This window comes from Cibotium barometz, chromosome 2, assembly GCF_041138505.1.
Source record: "Cibotium barometz isolate CiBa-2024 chromosome 2, ASM4113850v1, whole genome shotgun sequence".
Taxonomy (NCBI): Eukaryota; Viridiplantae; Streptophyta; class Polypodiopsida; order Cyatheales; family Cibotiaceae; genus Cibotium; species Cibotium barometz.
Genome location: NC_141047.1, coordinates 13,956,546 through 13,977,225, shown reverse-complemented (window position 1 = coordinate 13,977,225; position 20,680 = coordinate 13,956,546). Strand labels below are relative to the sequence as shown.

General features: G+C 44.7%; 1 pseudogene across 1 annotated transcript in view; it reads right to left on the bottom strand.

Moving 5' to 3' along the window:
• Nucleotides 1–5,735: 5,735 nt before the first annotated feature.
• The window catches only part of LOC147640676 (putative pentatricopeptide repeat-containing protein At3g13770, mitochondrial pseudogene), a 121,822-nt pseudogene continuing 106,877 nt past the window's right edge, over nucleotides 5,736–20,680 (bottom strand). The window contains exons 2-3 of the transcript XR_015268189.1: nucleotides 8,648–8,838; nucleotides 5,736–8,563 (exon numbers count right to left, since the gene is read on the bottom strand). The product of XR_015268189.1 is annotated as a putative pentatricopeptide repeat-containing protein At3g13770, mitochondrial pseudogene (transcript). The remainder of the gene's footprint in view (nucleotides 8,564–8,647; nucleotides 8,839–20,680) is intronic.

The following is a 20,680-nucleotide window of genomic DNA, read 5'->3' as shown; positions in this document are numbered from 1 at the left end:
TATTGATGTGGAGAAAGAAGCCATATTAGGAAATGATGATGAAGCTAGCGAGAAGGATAAATCATCATGGGATTTTGAAGAACATCTTACAATGGAAATTTATTTGTTGCATATAACAATAGAAGGTAAAGTGTATGCTTTTTTTTGCATATCATTTCATTTCATCTTTGTATTGCATGAGGCTTCTAGGGAACTTAGCACAACTAGATGGCACACTTTTTCCCCTATAACAAGGGACACAAGAAAATAGTAAACACCCTAAGCACCATCATATTATCCAAATTAGAGGTAAATTAACATAACAAGGAGATAACTGCTATAGTCTATGCGGATGTCGTGAGTTGTTTGATTGTTACATATATTGAAAGTATTTGTTATAGCTTTGTGATAATAACTAATAGCTTACTTGTTATCCTAATTTGCATGAGGCTTGATGCTTTTCATAAAGAAAGAGGGATATGCATTGGTCCACAATGGGAACCTATGTATTTGGTGCAACCCTAGAATAGAGTGTCTTCATAAATTGGGACTATAAAAAATCCAACGCTTAGATCCTAAGAATAAGACGTTAATGAAGTACATATATACTTGAACGTCTCAACATCCAACAATTAAAAACCCTTTTGACGATGCAGATAATGCCTTTTATCTACATGGCATCTTTTTGTGTGTGTGTGTGTGTGGAACATTTGCAATTCTCGCATTGACAAGTTGAGGCTGCAATGTTAGCTTCAAACCAAGATGCAAAGCTTTATTAAATCTTAAGGCATCCAACAGGTTGGGTCAAAGCCAGTTTGAGTTGCCAATTCTTTTGTGCAATGCCCATTTGTAACTAGTACAATTCAGGATAGTTGCAGTCTTGGGTGGAGCGGCCTATGACGCACCTCACTAGCACAACCACGTGGACATAACCAAGTCCACATTTGCCTAGGTGGACAGTTGGACATTGAGACACTATTTAACATTAAAATTTAGCAAACTTTGGGAATGAAAAGTGGTGCAAATGAATCAAAATGGTGTTAAAAAGTGCCTTCACCATGTTATGTAGTTGGACCAAGAGATTGTAACCCTAAAAATGAGCCTAAGGGGTTCCCTTTTTGGTTAAAAAGAAGGAAACTAACAAAATTGATTGCAAATAAGTCCTCTAAAAATACAATCTGCATCTATAAAGAGCCCGCTTCTTCTCTTGTAATTGGAGCTTTTCTTCGCCTAATCCAACCTTCGGCCATAGAAATGTTTCATCATGGGCTTAAAGAATAACAGCTTACACAACTTGATCATTGTATCCAATCCAAAAACATTTGATCAATGTTGTAAAGAAGCAATATGTTTAGATGACAACATGATGGAAGATGATCATGCTACGAGATGTTCCTGATCTAAACCAAGTGAAGCAATGGCAAAAGAAATATTGATCTTGGAATTGTCATTCCGTGAATTCTATGTAGCCTTGCACAAAAGCATTCAATCGACATCTCTAAGAGAGGATGAGATGCTTCACAACCAAACATCCTTAATGCCTCTACAAGTGAGGAGCAAAATGCCTTGTGTTCAGTGTAATCACTACGATCATCCCAATTCCCATTGTGCATACAAGGACCCAGGAGGGGTAGATTTCAACATCTAACTTCAGCAACAAGTTTCTTCTTCCATCTTCAGTCAATATTTAATTGCAGCAACTTGGCTTATCAAGTTCTTACTAGGTTTTCTCAGCATTGAGAAATCTGTTGGTCTCTGTACATTGAGAATTTGCGCACTTTTGTAATAAAATATGGCAATAGTAGTAGGTTATTGGTGTGTGCTTGTGTTTCTGTTAAGTCTTCTGTTGTGTTGATCATGTGTTAACACCTACACTAGTAGCCAGCCTCTCTCTCTCTCTCTCTCTCTCCCCCCCTCCATCCCTCCCCCTCCGTCCCTCCCTCCCTCCCTCTCTCTCTCTCTCTCTCTCTCCCCTACTCGGGGACTTCAACTCCAGGACGAGGAGTCGGTAGGTCTCACTACTCGATCTAAATGACCCTATCAGACTACAAATGCTGGACATCACTAACACGGGGCTGCAAAGGTCATCGCAAAATTGTGAGGAGGTCACGCTGTATGGGAGATATTTCTTAGAGCTAGGAGCTGCACATGGTCTCGTTATCTATAACGGGATGTCCTAGTGGCCCTCCTCCGATGCCCTCACCTCCTTCCCTCACTTGGGAGATACTAGCACCGTGGACCACCTTATGGGATCTCCAGCTTTTGGCACACCTTCTCCCCAACTTCTCCATGTGGCCACCCCCTTTGAAGTTGACTATGCCTACCTCTCTTTCACTGTTACCTTCACACCACCCGTCCCTCCGCCACCCACCCCCCCATCTCACATTACACCCAGGTCCATTTTGATCATGAGCTTGACCTTGTTTACTCCAACCACATCTACCACCAACTCTAGGATGTGGAACCTATTGTAACCCTACCCCCCCTCACATCACAACACACCACTATATTCCACACATCTGCCCACAGCTTCTTTCATATGCACGCGGCAATCTACCACCAGGCCACTTTGCAGTTCCATGCCCTAGAACTTTTGGTATGATGATGAATGTCAAGCCACACGCTCTCGTCTTAAGCATGAGGTGCGGATTGGGGAAATCACGAAGCGCCAAGCGCAATGGATTTCTCAACGGCTCACCCAACGCAAGAAACGGGAGTTCTACGCTCGAAAAGAGGATGAGTTATATCGACATTTCTTAGGGAAGAACTGCAAAGAGGCCTAGAGGAAACTTCGAGAACATTGCCCCCCTACACCTATCACCTGCCCGAACACATGGCACTCTATCATATATCCCAGCAGCCACCCCTACCCCCACCACCAGATCCCCACCTCACTACGCCCACATTCTTCACAAAGGGCATGGTCCTCAAGGCCATTCGTAGACTATGTAATGGGTGACCCAAGATCATGAGGGACTCACTGTCGAGTACATCTCGCATGCCGATGATACCCTAGCGCTCCTACTAGCCTACATGTTCAATAGAGCCCATTGTGAAAGATTTCCACTCTCTTGGTCCACCAACACCATCACTCCCATCCTCAAAGCCAGAGATCCACTTGATCCTAATAATTATAGGACGATCATGATTGGCCACACATTGGCCAAACTCTATGGATCGGTGCTAGAGCTGGAGCTCAATTCATTTGCAGAGAGATAGGGATGCAGAGCCTTAGGACAGGCAGGCTCCTTGAGGAGCTACTCTACCCTTGACCACATCTTCACCCTCCGTGCCATCATCGAGGAGGGTAGAGCACGACATTTGAGGATTTACTGTTGCTTTGTAAAGCTTTTGATACTATACCCCGAGCTTGCCTCCTACATTGTCTACAGGAGATAAGAGTCCCATCTAACATGGTTTAAAGCTTCATCGCTTTCTATGAGTCCGTCTCACTGGACGAGTGAGAAACCTAGGAGGTACATCGCACGAGATTTCCAGTACTATCGGGGTGAAACAGGGCTACCCTCTATCACCCGTTCTTTTTGGCCTCTATGTTGATGAGATCTCAAGCTTCATTGACGGATTGTGCGGGGCTAGTCCCTTACTGGCAGGTATATTGATCCCCATACTAATTTATGCAGATGGCATCATCCTCCTCTCAGATTCAACCAAGGGGCTTCAGAGACAGTTGGATGCCTAACAAGACTTTTGCACTCAACAGGACCTCTTTGTTGTTAACCTTGGTAAAACCAAGGTAGTGGTCTTCAATACTTCCCACCCCTTCACATCTAGATTGAGCTTCACATACATAGGGGATCCTATGGACATTGTCTCATCCTATGTCTACCTTGGTGTCACTTTCAGTGGCCCACGCTTCACCACGCTTCCCACAGGCTGCAGCACATGCCACAATGACATGGGTATATGCAACCTTGAGCTTACTTGAGCGGCAATGCTTCCAGAAACATTTCCAGAAACCCAAGACGAAGGGTTAGCCTTTTGACACCCTTGTCACACTAGCCTTGATGTATGGAGTAGTCTTCTTGGGGCCAGATTTATCCGATAAGGATTGGCAGTGAGTTGAGAGGCCCCAGGTCATGATGTTCTCCCGTATGATCCGCAGCAAACCATCAATCCCACACCAGATTATCCAGGCAGAGTTGCTGCAACCCCGATGATGGTGGATGCACTCGTCCAGTCAATCACATACCTCCATCGCATCAATCACATGGATCCCCACAGGTACCCGAGTCTTGCCCTAGAGTCCTCAAGATAGCTGCCACTTGAGGGCCACTCTGGAGTATGGTATGCATTAGTTTCCACTTGGTTCTCAATATATGGGCTCCGCATGGACAGCATACCACCCCTTCAGTGCAGTTTGGACTCCCCTTTTCTCCATCTCTCTCATGAGGATACCAACCAAGTTATTCAGTTAGATCTTCTCAGCCTCTACACCCATTGCACATGGATCACACCTCCAGAGCTCCCAACCAAGATGCACTTCTACAGAGATCACTTCCTCACCCTCACTGAGGATGGATTCATCCAGCAGTCGGGCTACCTGAGTGTTCACATGTCCCATGCCATGCGGATTGCGATTGGCCACATATGAGTTTCATCCCACCACCTCGGAGTGGAGATAGGTAGAGCTAATCACGTCTTTAGAGTCGAGCAGCTCATAAAAAGACCTAGAGAGGAGAGGATCTGCCGATTATGCCACACAAAGGTTGAGACAGAAGAGCATTACATATGCCGCTGCCCAATATACTATGAGATCCACAAGAGGTTTCACTGTCTGTTTTGTGAGGGATTTGGTCCTGTCTCCAAGATCATTGACTTCCCGGAGTAGCATTGCCTAGGCCTCTTCCTACTTGAGCTCTGCAAACATAGGGACACTTTCTTGAGAGAGCTTCAGCCACCCTGCCCCCTCCCTGACCAACCAACCATCACTAGTTTCTTCTGGACCCAGGAGGTGGACACCAATACAATGGATCTTGTGGACCCACCTCAAGCTACTCCAGACCCACCTCGCCCAAGAGGAGTTACCTCGGACCGAGCCTCCACACTCCAGCATGCCAGACGCCTCGGCCCCCCGGACATCAGGCACGATCCCCTCATCAGCTCCAAATCCAAGACATGCTCCACCGCCATCGAGCTACCTTTCCACGTGTTGTAGCTAAGGTAGACCTCTCGGCCATACTCATTAGCCCCATGCTTGATATTTTTGAGAGTGGTATACCATCTACTGGGGGCTGATGTTGCTCTCATGTTTCTATGTTCCTAGTATTCCATGTGAGTTTCCATGGACAGTTTTGTATCACCCCAATGAGATAGCCATGTTTATGTTTTGTTTCTGTTTTATTCCATGATGAGATATGCCATTGACATTATTGTATCACTTTGGTCTCATAGGCCCATTGGGTCTTTAGTAGACGCTTAATATATCTTTCTTTCTCATGTGGGGTGTCAGCATGTTGGCATTGCATCAAGCTCCTAATTTAAGTTTTTTCCTTGAACTTTCATATTGTCGTATAGATCCCATTGCTGGGCTATGGAGTTAGGACTCATCTCGTCTTATGTTTGCATGGTTTGCTCGATGCCAAGAGATGTAATCAGCAATCTACTTCCATGCAAGACTGGAATATTGAAAGGACCTTATTAGCAGACACCTCTCAATACTAGTACAATGCCAACCACCTCTAAAATCTCATTGAAAATCCCACGGAGATCAAGCTGCTTGCAGAGACCCTTCACAATTGGATAAACTGTATTCAGAATATTTTCATTTTAAAATTTTTAAAAATTGAATCAACCTAATGTCACCAATAATCTCCACAAGAGCAATTGCCATCCTTGAAAAGGTGAAAACAACTTGCATCTCTCACAAGTATCTCTCGACAAGTGAATTTGGAGATAAATTTCATACTTGCATGGCACTTAGCACATACTCTAAGGTTCTTGATGACACGAATGGATGTATTTGCTGGTGTGCTGATAAGCCCTAAGGCAATGGCAAACTTCTCACTGTGGCAACACAAAGACGATCCTTCTGCCACTGCCTCTACATCATGCATTGCAAGGCTGTTGTCTGGGGCATGCCCTGATTTCTTCATTTCCTCATCAAGTCTTCTCAACTCTGCTTGTATCTCCTTTGTTTGTGGATGAGATGCATCATCACCAGTGAAAGTGTGTAGGTGAGTGTGTGTAGGTGAGTGTTGACCTCAATGTAGCTGTGCTCCAGTATATTGACAACACCCTGATTGTCCATCATTTGTCGCACCTTGTCTTTATCATCCCACATGCCAGCGGCAGCAAAGATGTTTGAAAGCAGCACATAAGCAGATAAATTTTGTGGGTTCAACTTAAAAACCTTCTCTATAGCATGCTTTGCTAGCTCCACCTTGCCATACAGTTTGTACGCGCAAGCCAACGTCTTCCATACCACTTCATTCGGCTCAATAGGCATTGTTTTGATGAAGCTTTCTGCCTCTACCATGTGCCCTGCACGACAGAGCAGGTCCACCATACAAGCATAATGATCCATAGTTGGTGTAATACCATAGTCCTGCATGGAGTCGTAATAATACTGACCTTCATCAACCAGGCCCGCATGGCTGCACCCAGAGAGGACACCGACTAGTGTCACCTCGGTTGGTTTCAAGCCTTCCTCTAACATTTTTTTGAACAAAGCAAGAGCCTCTTTGCCGAAGCCTTGCTGAGAATACCCTGTTATCAAAGCGTTCCACGAGACAACATTTCGCTCAGGCATTCTGCTGAACATTCATCTTGCAAGTTCCATACAGCCACATTTGGCATACATGTCTACAAGGGTGTTGGCAACAAACACATCCATCTCAAACCCACTATCAACAATGTCGATATGTACCTGTTTACCCTTTTCCAATGCTGCCAAACTTGTACATGCTTGTAAAATGCTAACAAAAATGAGCCTGTCAGGCTCCAACCCCTCCAATTGCATAATCTCAAATAACGACAGAGCCTCCTTGCCTTGCCCTCGCTGAGCCAACCCTGCAATCACTGCCGTATATGAAACGACATCTCTTTCGGGCATTCTGTAGAGTACCAAGCAAGCGTTAACTATGCTACCACATTTTGCATACATGTCAACTAACACACTCCCCACAAAAGCATCCAAACCGAACCCACATTCAAGGAGGATAGCATGTATTTGTCTGCCCCAATCCAGGGCTCCAACAATAGCACAAGCTTTTAGGAGGCTAACAAAGGTGACTATGTCTAGCATCAAACCTTCCTGTCTCATTTCATCAAAAAATTTGATAGCCTCCTTGGCCAATCCTTGCTGGGCATAGCCCACAATCATCACAGTCCACGACACCACATCTCGTTCCAACATGGCATCAAACACTTGCCTTGCATCATGTATACACTTGCAGCTTGCATAAAGGCTAATCACTGAGTTTCTAACATATGTATCAGACTCATAACCACCTTTTATGACCTCATGATGGACCTCCCTGCCTTCTTCCAAGGCTGCTAGGCTACTGCATGCCTTAATAACATTTGCCAAGGTTATCTCATCTGCTCGTTCAAAACCTTCTTCTTGCAATTGTTCATAAGTGAAAGAGCCTCCTCATCAAGCCCTTGCTGTACATGTCCAACAATCATAGCATTCCATGAGAGAATGTTACGTTCATACATTTTGTTGAACACAACACAAGCACGCAGTAAATTCTCACATTTTACATACATATCAACCAAGGAGCTGCCAACAACCACATCAGACTCGTAACCACTGCTTATGATATGAGAGTGAATGTGCTCACCTCGCTCCACATCCATGGTACTGACACATGCTTGGAGGATACTGACAAAGGTAGCTTCATTTGGTTCTAAATCTTGCTCTTGCATCTGCTCAAATAGCACAAAAGCCACCCTTTCAAGCCCTTGACGAGCATACCCTGCAATCAAAGCAGTCCATGAGACTACATTTTGTTCAGGCAGTTGGTGGAATACTTCATGTGCTAGCTCCAAGCTCCCACATTTTGCATACATATCAATTAAAGTATTTCCTACCATAAGATCCGAAGCAAGGCTGCTCCTAATGATTTGGCGATGAAGCTGTTTTCCCTGATCTAGATACCCTCTGCTGGCACAAGCTTGCAGGATTACCACAAACACAACGTTATCAGGCTTATTGCCTGCCTTCTGCATTTCTGTTAATAGGTTAACTGCCTGCTCCACCATACCTTTACTGGCATATGCTGAAATAAGTGCGGTCCACGAGTATATATTGTGCTTGGACATTTCATCAAACACTTGCTGTGCATCTACAACACTCCCACACTTCCCATACATGTCTATGAGTGTGTTTGCTAGTAAGACATTAGCCTTGTAACCATTCTCCAAGAGTTGTTCGTGCACTTTCTTGCCTGATACCAAATCTCTACTTCGACTGCACCGCTGCAAGAGAGCAGAAAAGGTGTTGATGGAAATCCTAATGTTACGTTTCATAATTAAGTCAATGGTCCGCACTGCCTGCTCTAGATTTGGTTCACTAGGGATTTTCCTCACAAGCATAGAGATATCATTACCCACTATCAACCTGCATATTTATGTAAAGGGAGCATTATACTATTTGTACTCCATACAACACAAACTTGATTTTAGAAGGGGGGCAAAATGACACCTGTCATTATCATCTCCGGAAGCCTTGTCTTCTGTGGAGGAAGACAGACTGCTCTCTGTGGTCAAAGCTTGTGGATCAGCTTGAAGCACATTCACTGCTCTTGATTTTACTTGAAAAGAGATTGACAGATGCTCCACCATTGGATCCTTGTCCAAAAACTTAGGCTTACCATTAGAGAATCCTGTATTTCTCTGAATAAAAGCAGAGTCAAAGTCCAGATGTAAAAAAATGTTGTTAGAAAAAGCAAGCAAAGTAACATATATTAGGATAATGCCAAGATGAAAAAGACAAAAGTAAACACATCCGCCCATATAGCAAAGCTAGAATGCTAATAAATAACAATGTGGAAATTGTATGGGGTGTGTCCAGACTAAGGGTTGAGTGTTCAATATTTGAGGATAGGCATCATATAAAGCTGAAACAGAGACCACTGTCAGACATTGACCCAACTTCACAGGAAAACAAGTAAATCTGTAGGGCGTGCTCCAGAGTCCCAACAGAGTACATTAGGAGGTACTTTCTGCACTTTGCTATAGAAGTTCAGTAGAAAGCAGCCCACAGTTTAGGGAGACTGCAGCAAGGTTGGAGTTAGCAGCATGTATCTAACCATTGGCAAAACAAACACCTTTCCCTTTCTTTACAAGTGTTCAGTGATATCTGTCAAATCGATTCAAAACTGTTCAATAAAATAACCCTGAGAATATTTGTACCTCCGCATTCTCATGTTGAGAAGCATGCTTTCCCTTTCTGCATGACCATCCCTAATCAGTTTAGGTCATGTAAAAGCATGCTTCTCAACATGAGAATGCAGAGGTACAAATATTCTCAGGGTTATTTTCTTGAACAGTTTTGAATCGATTTGACAGATATCACTGAACACTTGTACAGAAAGGGAAAGGTAAATTATGCTAGACTAGCAGGATCATTTGGTCAACTATGGATTTAATGAAGATTGTAGAAGCAACTACTGTCAAAGATGCAATGGCACAGAAGGAATGGAGAGAAGCCATGAAGAGTGAACAACTATCCAATGAGAATCCATTAAGAAGAACAAGATTTGAGAGCTTGTTCCAAGGATGTGTAAAAGGAAAGTCATTGGTGTAATTGGTGTGCAATGGGTTCTTAAAACTAACCCAAGATCTCCTGTCACATGCACAAATGTGGACATACTTAACCCTCTATTTTGGCTATGATTAGGAACCTTTTTAGGCATTGACCAGTTCTTTTTATGGGATTTCTGGTAATTTGTTGTCCAAGGACCTGGCCAACAACAATCAGGTACTGGTAGGAGCAGCTCCATGAGCCTATAAATAGGCAAGTGCAGTTCATTATGTAGGCATCTGATCCCCCATAGGTGGGATGGATCATAGGGCATAGATGTTACCTTTTGGTGGCCATGTTGGCTAGGATCTATGTACATCTTGATACATATACACAGAAAACATTGTTTCAACAACATCTCTCTCTCTCTTCTCTATTCATCATTGCATTTTTGCACAATTCTTTTGCATGTAACATTGGTATCAGAGCCTAGTGGAAGGCCAAGAGGTGCTGAATTTGTGCAGATTTGGGAAATGCACAGTACAAAGGTGGCTGTTTTTGGTCCACACAAGAAAATGCAGCCAAGTGGTTCTTCAACATCAGGTACCCTAGCGGTGCCAGAATGAAGGCAGCCATGGGGTATAGAGCCCCCAGGTGGGTATCGTGGGTTCGCCCAGATGCTCAGCCTGTAATAACACTGGTTAGGTGTGAATGTTCTTGGGCACCGTCTCGTGAACAACAAGCTCATCAACACTAAAATATGAACCAGAAACAATGCAATAGATAACTGAAAAATACACACCACTGCGCACAAGATAACACTCCAAAGATAGAGTGTTACATGCACTGAGGTTGATTGTGGTAACACACAACAAGGCCTTCTTTATACCTGTATGTGGTGAGATCTTTAGCATCCAATTCAGAGAGTAGAGAGAGAGAGAGAGAGAGAGAGAGAGAGCAGAAAAAAAGTAGACGACACAGTATTGGGTCCCAATTACCCACTGAAGGGTCCCCCCCTGCAAGTAGGCGTATTTGCTTATATTAATTCTTTGGAGAACTGATGTACAATGCTTGAGAACAAGCGATATGACTGCCCAACGCAAGGACGAGGAAGACCGTACATCGGCTCAGAATTGACCAATCCAAGGCACTGCAAAAGACTCTTCAGGCCACTTACGCAAGTCTGGATAGCTGTAGGACTGCACATATGCTGGCTGAGAATGGAAGAGGAGCTTCACTGACAGTCTGGAGAGGAAGGAGACTTATCTACTGAAGACTCTGCTGAAAACTGAATGATTAATGCTGAAATTAGGCGCTTGCCTATATATGTTGCAGGGCTACTGGTCAGTCCAGATCAGATGCTGTCGGCCAACAGAATTGGACAAAAAATGCCAAATTTACAGCATTAAATGCTGCACAATTTCCATTTGTTGTCCCTGAGGCATGGCCGACTTGATGCTGAATAGCTTTATGCTAGCCGACTGATGCACTAGGGCATCCATTGCTGGCCAACTGCAAGTAGGGGTAGGTGTAGGCTGCCAACTAGCTATCTATGCCCCTCCATGGCCTTGATGTTGCCCTTATGGGCTGGCCCATAGAGCTATTAATGCAACTACATGCTTGCTAATGCAAGACCTAGGCTAAGGCTGACTTCTACATGCAATGATCTAATGAACTCTCCAAGTGGGTTAAGAGGACTGATTCCAAACTGACCTCTACAGCTCGGAGACTGCATGATTGTCCCTGGACTGAGGACTCACAATGGGGTCACAACATACGACAAATATTACTAGAAAAAGGTATTACTACTGTACAAATGTTGCACTGATGCCAGTGTAGGGTGCACGTGACAGTGGACACTCCCTCCTGCTTAACTTGGCGGTAGGTTCAAGGCTTCCAAGTAGTCCGCCAATAACTGGGGGTACTTCTGAAAGAACTCTTCATCCAGCCATACTGCTTCATGGGTTCCTCGGTCCTTGAACTTCGTATAAAACTATTGTATTCTTCGACCGGAACCATGCTTCCATCTGTGGAGGAGAATTTGTTCTGGCTCTATGACTTATGCCTCATCGATCATATCTGGTTGTTGCTCTTCTGATACATCCTACAATGCTGGACCTACATATTGCTTCAACCAAGAAACATGAAAGACATTGTGCATAGTACAACTTTCCGGCAACATCACTCAACTTTTGAATGACGGGAAGCAGGCTGAAACTTCGGAATGAAAGCTTGGGACAACGCTTGCCCATTTGCTTTAGCCATTGCTTCATGATGCAGAGATATGCCCAATCCCCTTTCTTAAAGTTAACATCTCGCCTGAATTTGTTGGCTTGCCGGTAAGCTTCCTAATCTTTGGCAAGGCACTCCTTAACTGACCCAATGATCTCCGACAATGTTTCGGTGGTCTTGTTGGCCTCTAGAGATGGTGATACATGTCTCATCAAAAGAGATGAGAACCGGCAACCAAATGTTGCCTCATACAGCATCCGGCCAATACTCAATGAGTGAGTATCATTTAGGATTGTCTGAACCAATGGGAACAATATATGTCTATCTAATCCACATAGCCACGTATCCACGAACCATCTCAATTGAAGTTGATGTTCCTCCAACATATGACCGTGGGAACAAGACAAAAAAAACAAAACCTTCTGAGGTCCTTGTAGAACATAAACCATCCTTCAATCCTCCCAACTCCTCATGGAATTGGAAACCTGAAATCACCAAGACAAATCGGCTAGCTACAACATAATATCCATCCTTTCTAGGATTTGGTAAAACCTCGTACCTAGGGGATATCATACCTCCCTCTCAAAGACTATTAACTATCACGCACCACAACTGTGTTTTAACCCAACTCCTACCAAACATATTCTAGCTATTGCGAGAACCATATGCTCGTACCATAGGCAAACTCAACCATAGGGATAAAGCTCTCCCAATAAAATGGTTGCCTAGGGCAGTATGCACAAAGCATAAGCCCCAAAACCTGTCTCTGGATGACCTATTGTAGGAGCATCATGACAATTATAAGAGCTCTCTCCTAATCTCAGCACAATCTCGCACACAGACTAAATCATCACAAAACAACAGCCAGTTCCGAATATGGTACTGACTATCTTCCACCCTTACAAATGGAATGATCCTTGAGTCCTGGTCTAAATCAACGGAGCTCCTCGCCTAGACCTACTACCAATACCAAATGAAATGTCCATCAGTCCAACATAGCCCTCTCAAGAAATCATACAAGTCAATACAAAACTGGGTAAAAGATTCACCCACCCAATCCTAGCAAGCCCATCCAAATTACCCTTCCGATTTCCTGGTCAAGTCTTCCTTAACTCTACCTATTGTAAGGTAACTACCCCCCATAAGGATAGAACGTAGCAAGGTTAGAAAATATAGACAAACCCAACAACTCTACATGCTGTAGATCGTGGCATCCCATACCATTAGGATACACACCATATAAAATTTCCTTGAGACTTTTAAAGCTGAGTCACAGTGATCAATCCTTTCCCAGCTAAGTCTTGGAGCACTACACCTTGACCCCATGTCACAGTGCCCCCTACAGATACAACATTGGAATAACAGTGAAATAATTCATGCATGCCCACACATCTGACAACTCTCGTCCTAATGGAGGTCCCATAGGGAAATATACCAAGCAATCTATCCCAATCCGGAGATATCTCTTGTCACGCAATCTCGTCCTCCCCCAACTAGCTCATCCTCAGAGGCTGAGACCCTGGGATCCAAACAATCATGTGATAACCAACCGTCCAGCTAGAAGACCACAATCTAATGCAACAAAGAAAACATCTATGAAACCCCACACTCATGATTTCTAGTCCAGTGTTCCCCAAACATCTAACTTAACCATTATAAACCACAATTGACATCAGATGAAAGGGTACCAATACATCTAAACACTTTGTAGCAAATATACATTATATTATGAAGTCTTGCCAACTTATAAAATAGAGGGTGAAACATTAAAACATACTCGAGCATCTTCCATTACAAAGGACAAACACGACCCTTCAAATGGACGTATAACTCTGAATATATATCCATACAGGTACAGCGATTTGTCTCATAGGCCGAGTTCGGTCTTTTGGAAGACGTTAATAAAATCTTTTTTTCTTTCTTTCTTTCTTTCTCTCACTCTCTCACACAAGCATGAAAGAGGCACAATGCTAGAATGCTCTGGCCCAGACCTTTCCATATCCCGCCGCCAAGTTCACACCATACACGTGGTCACTCAATGCATGTTTACTCCCAACTTCTGCACAAGTTTAGCAATAATGAAGTTGTGAGTGCTACCACGGTCAAAAAGAATGTGCACAGTCTCCCCTAACACCAACCTATACATAGTATCAAGTCATTAGGACCGAAGACTCCCATGCTGAACACACATTCCATGCAAGCACTCTGACCTAAAATAATAATATCCACGGAAGAAATTTGAGGGTTACCTGTAACTTCGGTCAAATGAGCTGCCTTGGTCTTTGCCTTCGGACAACTCACCTTCATATGGCCCTTCTAACTGCAAGAGAAACACTTGCCCTCCCTAATGTTTTGGAGAATCTACTAATGCTTTTAATCCTTCTTCGGACTAGGTCCACCTAAAGACGGGATTTGGTTCTGTGGAGCCTTCTTAGACTTAAACTTTCATTTACACCTAGAAGCCGGCTCAAAGGTTCCTATGATTTGAGGTTTCTCAAAGGCGTTCTTCTAAGTCTGGCCGACCATCATCTCCTTATAGAACCTAGCAAACCTGATGGCATTCTCCAGTGTCTTACTATGATTATTCTTTACCTGGAGCTTGTGTTCCCGTGCCAACCCACGGATAAAAAACCCACACAACATTGTGGCATCCATGTGTGCCGCTCGGGACTACAACTCTCTTGTACATGTCAGACGACATGTTTCTCATGTCCAAGTCCGTAAACTTGGACCACATTATCAAATTCATCCACCAACTACATGAACTTATCGTGAAACATTGTCTCAAACTCTGCCCAAGTACTCGGTTTTTTATGAGTTCTCTCCACCGTGTCAGGGCTGTTCCCTTCAGGAGACCCCTAACCGTCTAAATCTTCCAAGTGTTCGAGTGAAACTCAAAATGTTCGTTCTAGTGGTTGAACCAAGAATCGTCCTTTTTCTCACCCACAAAAGCCTCGGCGGCGAAAGAAGGTGCTACTGCTACCCGCATGAGCCGCCGCATTACGACCACATTGGTGGTGTTCCACAAGACCCAAGGGAATGGCAGTCCTATGAGTCGGGTGTCACTTGGGACACACCAGAAAAGACTTTCAGGCAACGGTTCCAAGGCAAAATGATCCTCCAAGGGGTTGAGTGAGAGTGCCAAACTCAATACTTAGGAAAGAAGACCACAGACAGTGTTCAAAGACAAGGCAGGAATGGAAAGGGGACAAGATGGAACAAATGCATAGATCTTCATCAAAGTTGGAGTGGAATTGGAGACCGGGTAGGGTTTTCAATGAAAGGTTGCCAGGAAGGGAAGGATGACAGGTAGACTCCGTGAATAGACAATGGGATGATGACAGTCATCCAAGAACAAAAGCTGGAATCCCCTCATCAAGTTTAGCAGAGGGGGATGTCATGTGCAAGACATGTGCAGGGCTGATCTCAGAGCTAATCCCGAAGGGTAACAGATAAAAGAACTTGATTTTGGAGCATGTGCTACTTCAGTGGGCAGGGAAAGACTTGTGGAGGACACCAAAAGACTGTCGACTAGCACTAGAAGGAGGATTACATCTGTTAGCTACAATATGGGAATATGTGTCCACGACCTGGCCGACCAGCAATCGGCCAGTCCACTAGGACTTCCCATGGCCTCAAGTTGCTCATTGTTTAGATCATTCAATCTAGCCACAACTGGATCTTAGATTAGCAATAGATTAGATGTTTTACCACCTTTTGAGGGGCAGCCATGGGCTAGCCAAGATGTACCCTTTTTGTACCATATGCATGTACTGAAACTCAGCTCTCTCTCTCTCTCTACTTGCTTTTGCATCAACATGTTCCAAGATGGTGTTTAGGGTTGAAAAAAGACTCCAAGAGCTTCTGCATGTGACATGCCGTCCGTGCATCCGTTGTCTGGCTGTTGGTGCCCAGTTCAGAGCCTATCCAGCCCTAGCAAACAGCTGCTTGCACATGGTCGTCTTTTTTCTGCACATCTGGCTGCAAGCCGATAGCCCATGCAACAATCATGCACACACAGAACCTATAGTGGTTGCATAGGAAAGCGAAAAACCTAGGGTTTCAGTCCAAAAACAGGGGTTTCCCTAGACAATTTCACCTGTGCTTATGCCTACAAATCTCCCCTTTCTCCCCCTTCTCTCAGAATCCAGAAAAATCCCATCCTGTCAGCAACCTAAAGAAGCACCTACTTCTTGCATATTCTAAATGCAAATATGGTGACCAAGAGATACCTGGCTTAGGCAACCTTGATAAAACACGACATGCAAACCTTGCTTTTTTCTAACTCTGTGATTAGGATTGCTCTGATACCAATAGTGAGGGACTCCTCCCAAGGATGACCTAATACACAGGCATAAACAAGATTCGCATCCGTAAACCTCCCCCGAGCCACTGGCTAAGGTTCCACTCCCCCTTGTCCATGCCAGTCAGCCCTAACATCCCATAGCACCAATGCATGCCCACAAGGGTCCTCGACAAGACTACCTCTGATCCTCCATGTCCATGGCTTGAGTAAGCCTCTTGGTACAGGTACAAACCACAACGAATCAGGTGCAGTACAGGGTGCAGGTTGAGTACAGCAACGCAATAGGTGTAGTCTGCCACTTTTCTTTTTAGCTTCTGTGGAAGTTGATTTGCATAGGGAGCAGAAGCGCAAGAGAGAGATGCACTTCCTAGATACGTGAGGAGGAAGGAGGGAGGTGGGAGTTGGTAAATGGGGTCCTATGCCCTTGTGACACATGGCAAGCACCCCCCCTCTAATGAAGGTGGGCGAGTCCGCCGTCTATAAGGTGTCCCCTCACCAATGAGCGCTAGTTGAACTGTTAGAGTGTTGGACTCTAATCCCCAAGGTCGTGAGTTTGAATCTTGTGGGGGCCTCATGTGGTATCATCTCCCTTGGGAGATTTATAAGTTGATATGTGGGCGGCCTCGGCCCCGGCTTGTGCCATACCCGAGGGGGGTGCCTTCCACCATACGGGGGTTGGGGGTGTGTGTGAGTATTTCTACAAAATTTCCTGTACTTGCTTTTTAAAAAAAAAAAAAAAAAGGTGTCCCCTCATTAAATTGGCCCATGTGAGGCCTAACAGGGCCAAAGGAGGTGCTCAAAGCTTGGGCTGGCCATTCATGGACCTTGGGCCTCAGGAACTCGCCTGTGGTGGCTGGTGCCTAACTCAAAGCACTCATAGCAAGCAGTCACACGAAAACCAATCACACAAAACGAGTTTCAAGCAAGCAGAGATGCATGCACATGCATTATGCAATGGATATATCTCCCGTTCTTGGAACCTATAAATAGCAGGTCTTCTCGAGCACAAAATCAGCTCAATGGGAAACCTCAACTTTAAAAGCTTTGTTTGCGTCAGGAAGTACCTTAGGCTTTGATGGTCTGTCTTAACCATAAAATCAGCCCCGAGAAGGTAGTGTTGCCATATGGTCAAGGTGTGAATTACAGCTAACAACTCTTTCCAATAGATGCCCAATGTCACAAGCGGAAGCTCTAGGAGTCTTCTTTCAGCCCTAAGCACCATCTTGGAAAATGCTGATGCAAAATGCATAAAGAAAGAGAGAAGAGAAAGAGAGAGAGCTGAGTCATATGGTACAAAAAGGATGTACAATCTTGCAGCCCTTGGCTGCCTTCATGAAAAGATAGAAACCTAATCTAATACCTACTCCAGGACCCAATCCCAAGGAAGGGACTGAATGCCTATCAATAAGCAAGTGTGCCCCTTTTATAGGGCTGAATTGCCTTCATGGACTGGCCGACCTGTTGTTGTCGGCCAGCTCCAAGACAAATAATCATGTATTTACTGCAGCCAACAGAAGAAGCTCCTTCCACACTTGGCCGACAACCTCCTGTCCTTTTCCCTAGCTGCGCAACTGGCGACAACTCAACCAGGTACACACCTCTCAAACTCCCTCTGGCATCACCCGCCACAGAGAACTGGCGGCAACCACACACAAACTACCCGCCTCCCCAAAGCCTGCTATCGCCAGCGCACTCTCTCTGTCCCACTAGCCACCGCCAGCGTCCGTAGCCCCTCATTTTTGCATCCGCAACCACCACCCAAAGAAAACTCTCTGGCCTCCTCCGTCAACCTTCAGCAACTCCAGCGACGACAAGGCCTTACCCGAAAACCCTAGAAAACTCCCACCCCCCTCTATCAGACACCAGCTCAGGTCTCCGTTGTATTTGGCGAAGCTGCCGTTCAGGGACCTGGAAGTCAACTTTTTGCCGGCCATGTTGGCGTCTTGAAAGGCCTGGAGGATGGCCACAGCAACATCCCAACTCGTGGCCTTAGTGCTCACGCCAAGAGGGCCTTCGCTATCACTCATACTTCACTCGCATGTGCGGCGCCCACGACTTTCCAAAACGAATGCAAGAGTTGCCCTTTTGCCATCGTCACAGCACACCCTTTAGAGCTGCCACCCACTCTTCATTAGCTACACCATAATTTTCCAAAACATGGCTATTGCAGTGTCGGTGCCATGCACTGCCGATCATCATCACGTGCTTGCTAATGGAACGCCATGGACTGCATCCTGAATCAGCCCACGATCGACCAGCCATCATCATATTTGGGATTCCCATATATTTTCACGTGGAGGCATTACCAAAAGCTCAAAAAGAAGCATGAAATCACCCTGTTCCAACATGCATGCATCAAAGCCCAAAGGCCGTCAACATCAAAAACCTTCCGCAAGCTTTCCACACATTGGAGACCAACCTTCCTCAAGGCCATACGCACAGCTACAATGGAAAAAACCTTCAAACCTCAAGCACCTGCTCCCAGAAAAAAACATGCATGTACTAGCCTACTACAAGCCATCCACTCTGTACATCTTCCAAGGCATTCATGGCAAAGCTTTTTTACATGCCATGCATCCCATATGTACACAAGCCCAAAACACCTTTACAAGATTTTGCCTGACATACTTTGCCAACCCCCCTGTCTGCTAGAGCATTTATGCTCAACAGAAAAAAGCATTTTAAGACCCAAGTCCATGTCCAAAGACTGCCCTTCGATGGAAATCATATCTTCTAACACTGCATCCTGTACAATCACCATCAAACGTGCATAATACTTCTTCAACCTATATCCATTTACCCTGGAAACATGTAAAGTTCCATCTAAATCTGCCAATTGATAAGTACCATTTGCAAATCCTTGCATCACCAAGAAAGGTCCTTCCCACTTAACTTGAAACTTCTTATGAAATGAATTGTCCAACCTGTTATTATAACGTAATACTAAGTCATCCTTCACAATTCCTTTGCTTTTAATTTTCTTGTTGACCTTCTCTAACACCCTTGTCTGCATATCTTCATAGTGCTTCAAAGCATTATCCCTGTTCAGCTGTGCTTCTTGCAAATATAACAACCGCTCTTTAAGGGCATCTTTAGGCTCTTCCAAAAGCTTTTCCAACATTTTAACAGCCGGTATCTCCACCTCAATAGGCAATAAAGCTTCTTTTCCATAAACAAGATGAAACGGAGTGAAACCAGTACCAGTTTTAATCGTTGTCCTGTATGCCCACAAGGTAGCAGGCAACTCCAGATCCCAATTCTTGCCTTGTTACTCCGTCACCTTAGATAAAATCTTAATCAATTCACCATTGAAATGCTCATTCAAGCCATTACACTGCGGATAGTAAGGTGTGGTAAAACTGGACTGATCTTCATCTTTGTACACAAACAGTCCATAAGCTCGGCCCTGAAACCTGGACCCTGATATCAGAAAGTAATTCCAATGGCACACCAAACTTACAACAAATATCTTGATATACAAACTTTGCCACTTCCTTAGCAGTAATTTGTTTCACTGCCTTTGCTTCCGTCCATCTAGAAAGATAATCAACTGCCATCAAGATATAGCACTTCCCTCGGCTGGTAATACGCAATGGTCCCACAGCATCAATACCCCATTTTTCAAAAACATCATAAGCAAGAATTGTCTTCCTCATTTCAGGCCTTAATATCCGTCTACCATGAGCTTGGCATTGTTTGCATGACCTGCACCAATGATTAACATCCTTATTGTTGGAATTAGGGTTGCAGGAAAGCACACAAAGCTTGGAGAAGAAGCAGCAAGAATGCACACAACACCAAGTATTAGATTGTGTCAATGTACAAAAGATAAGTTAGCCCTAGAAGGATGGGCGTATATACAAGCCGGGGGAAAAAACCTCCTAAAGAGGGAAAAAGTGTCCCGGCGGTCCTAAGTGTGTTCACACACATCACTGCCTATATATATGGCAACAAATCCCCCCTGGGAGTGATGGTGTGAACGAGAGCTGGAACTCATGTATAGGGGAGTGCCATGCCCGAAGTAGATCAATCCACAAAGGGGAGCAAGCCCAAAGCTTTGCGGAAAGCTTCGAACTTCTCACGAGGAAGCGCCTTTGTGAAAAGATCGGCGAGGTTGTCCTGTGTTGGCACATAGGCCAAGATGATCTCTCCTGCTGAGAGTCTCTCCCTGACATAGTGATAATGCACCTCAATGTGCTTTGTGCGAGCATGAAAAACTGGGTTTCTCGCAACTACCAATGCGCTCTGACTGTCAGTGAAGATAGAGGTGGCAGACTCCTGTCCAACACCCAAGTCAGCCATAAGCCGTCTGAGCCACACACACTCAACCGTAGCTGTGAAAGCTGTCCTGTACTCAGCTTCACAACTAGAAGTGGCCACAGTAGGTTGCTTCTTGCTCAACCAAGATATGCATGAGCTACCGAGCATGAAACAAAAACCACTTGTGGACACTC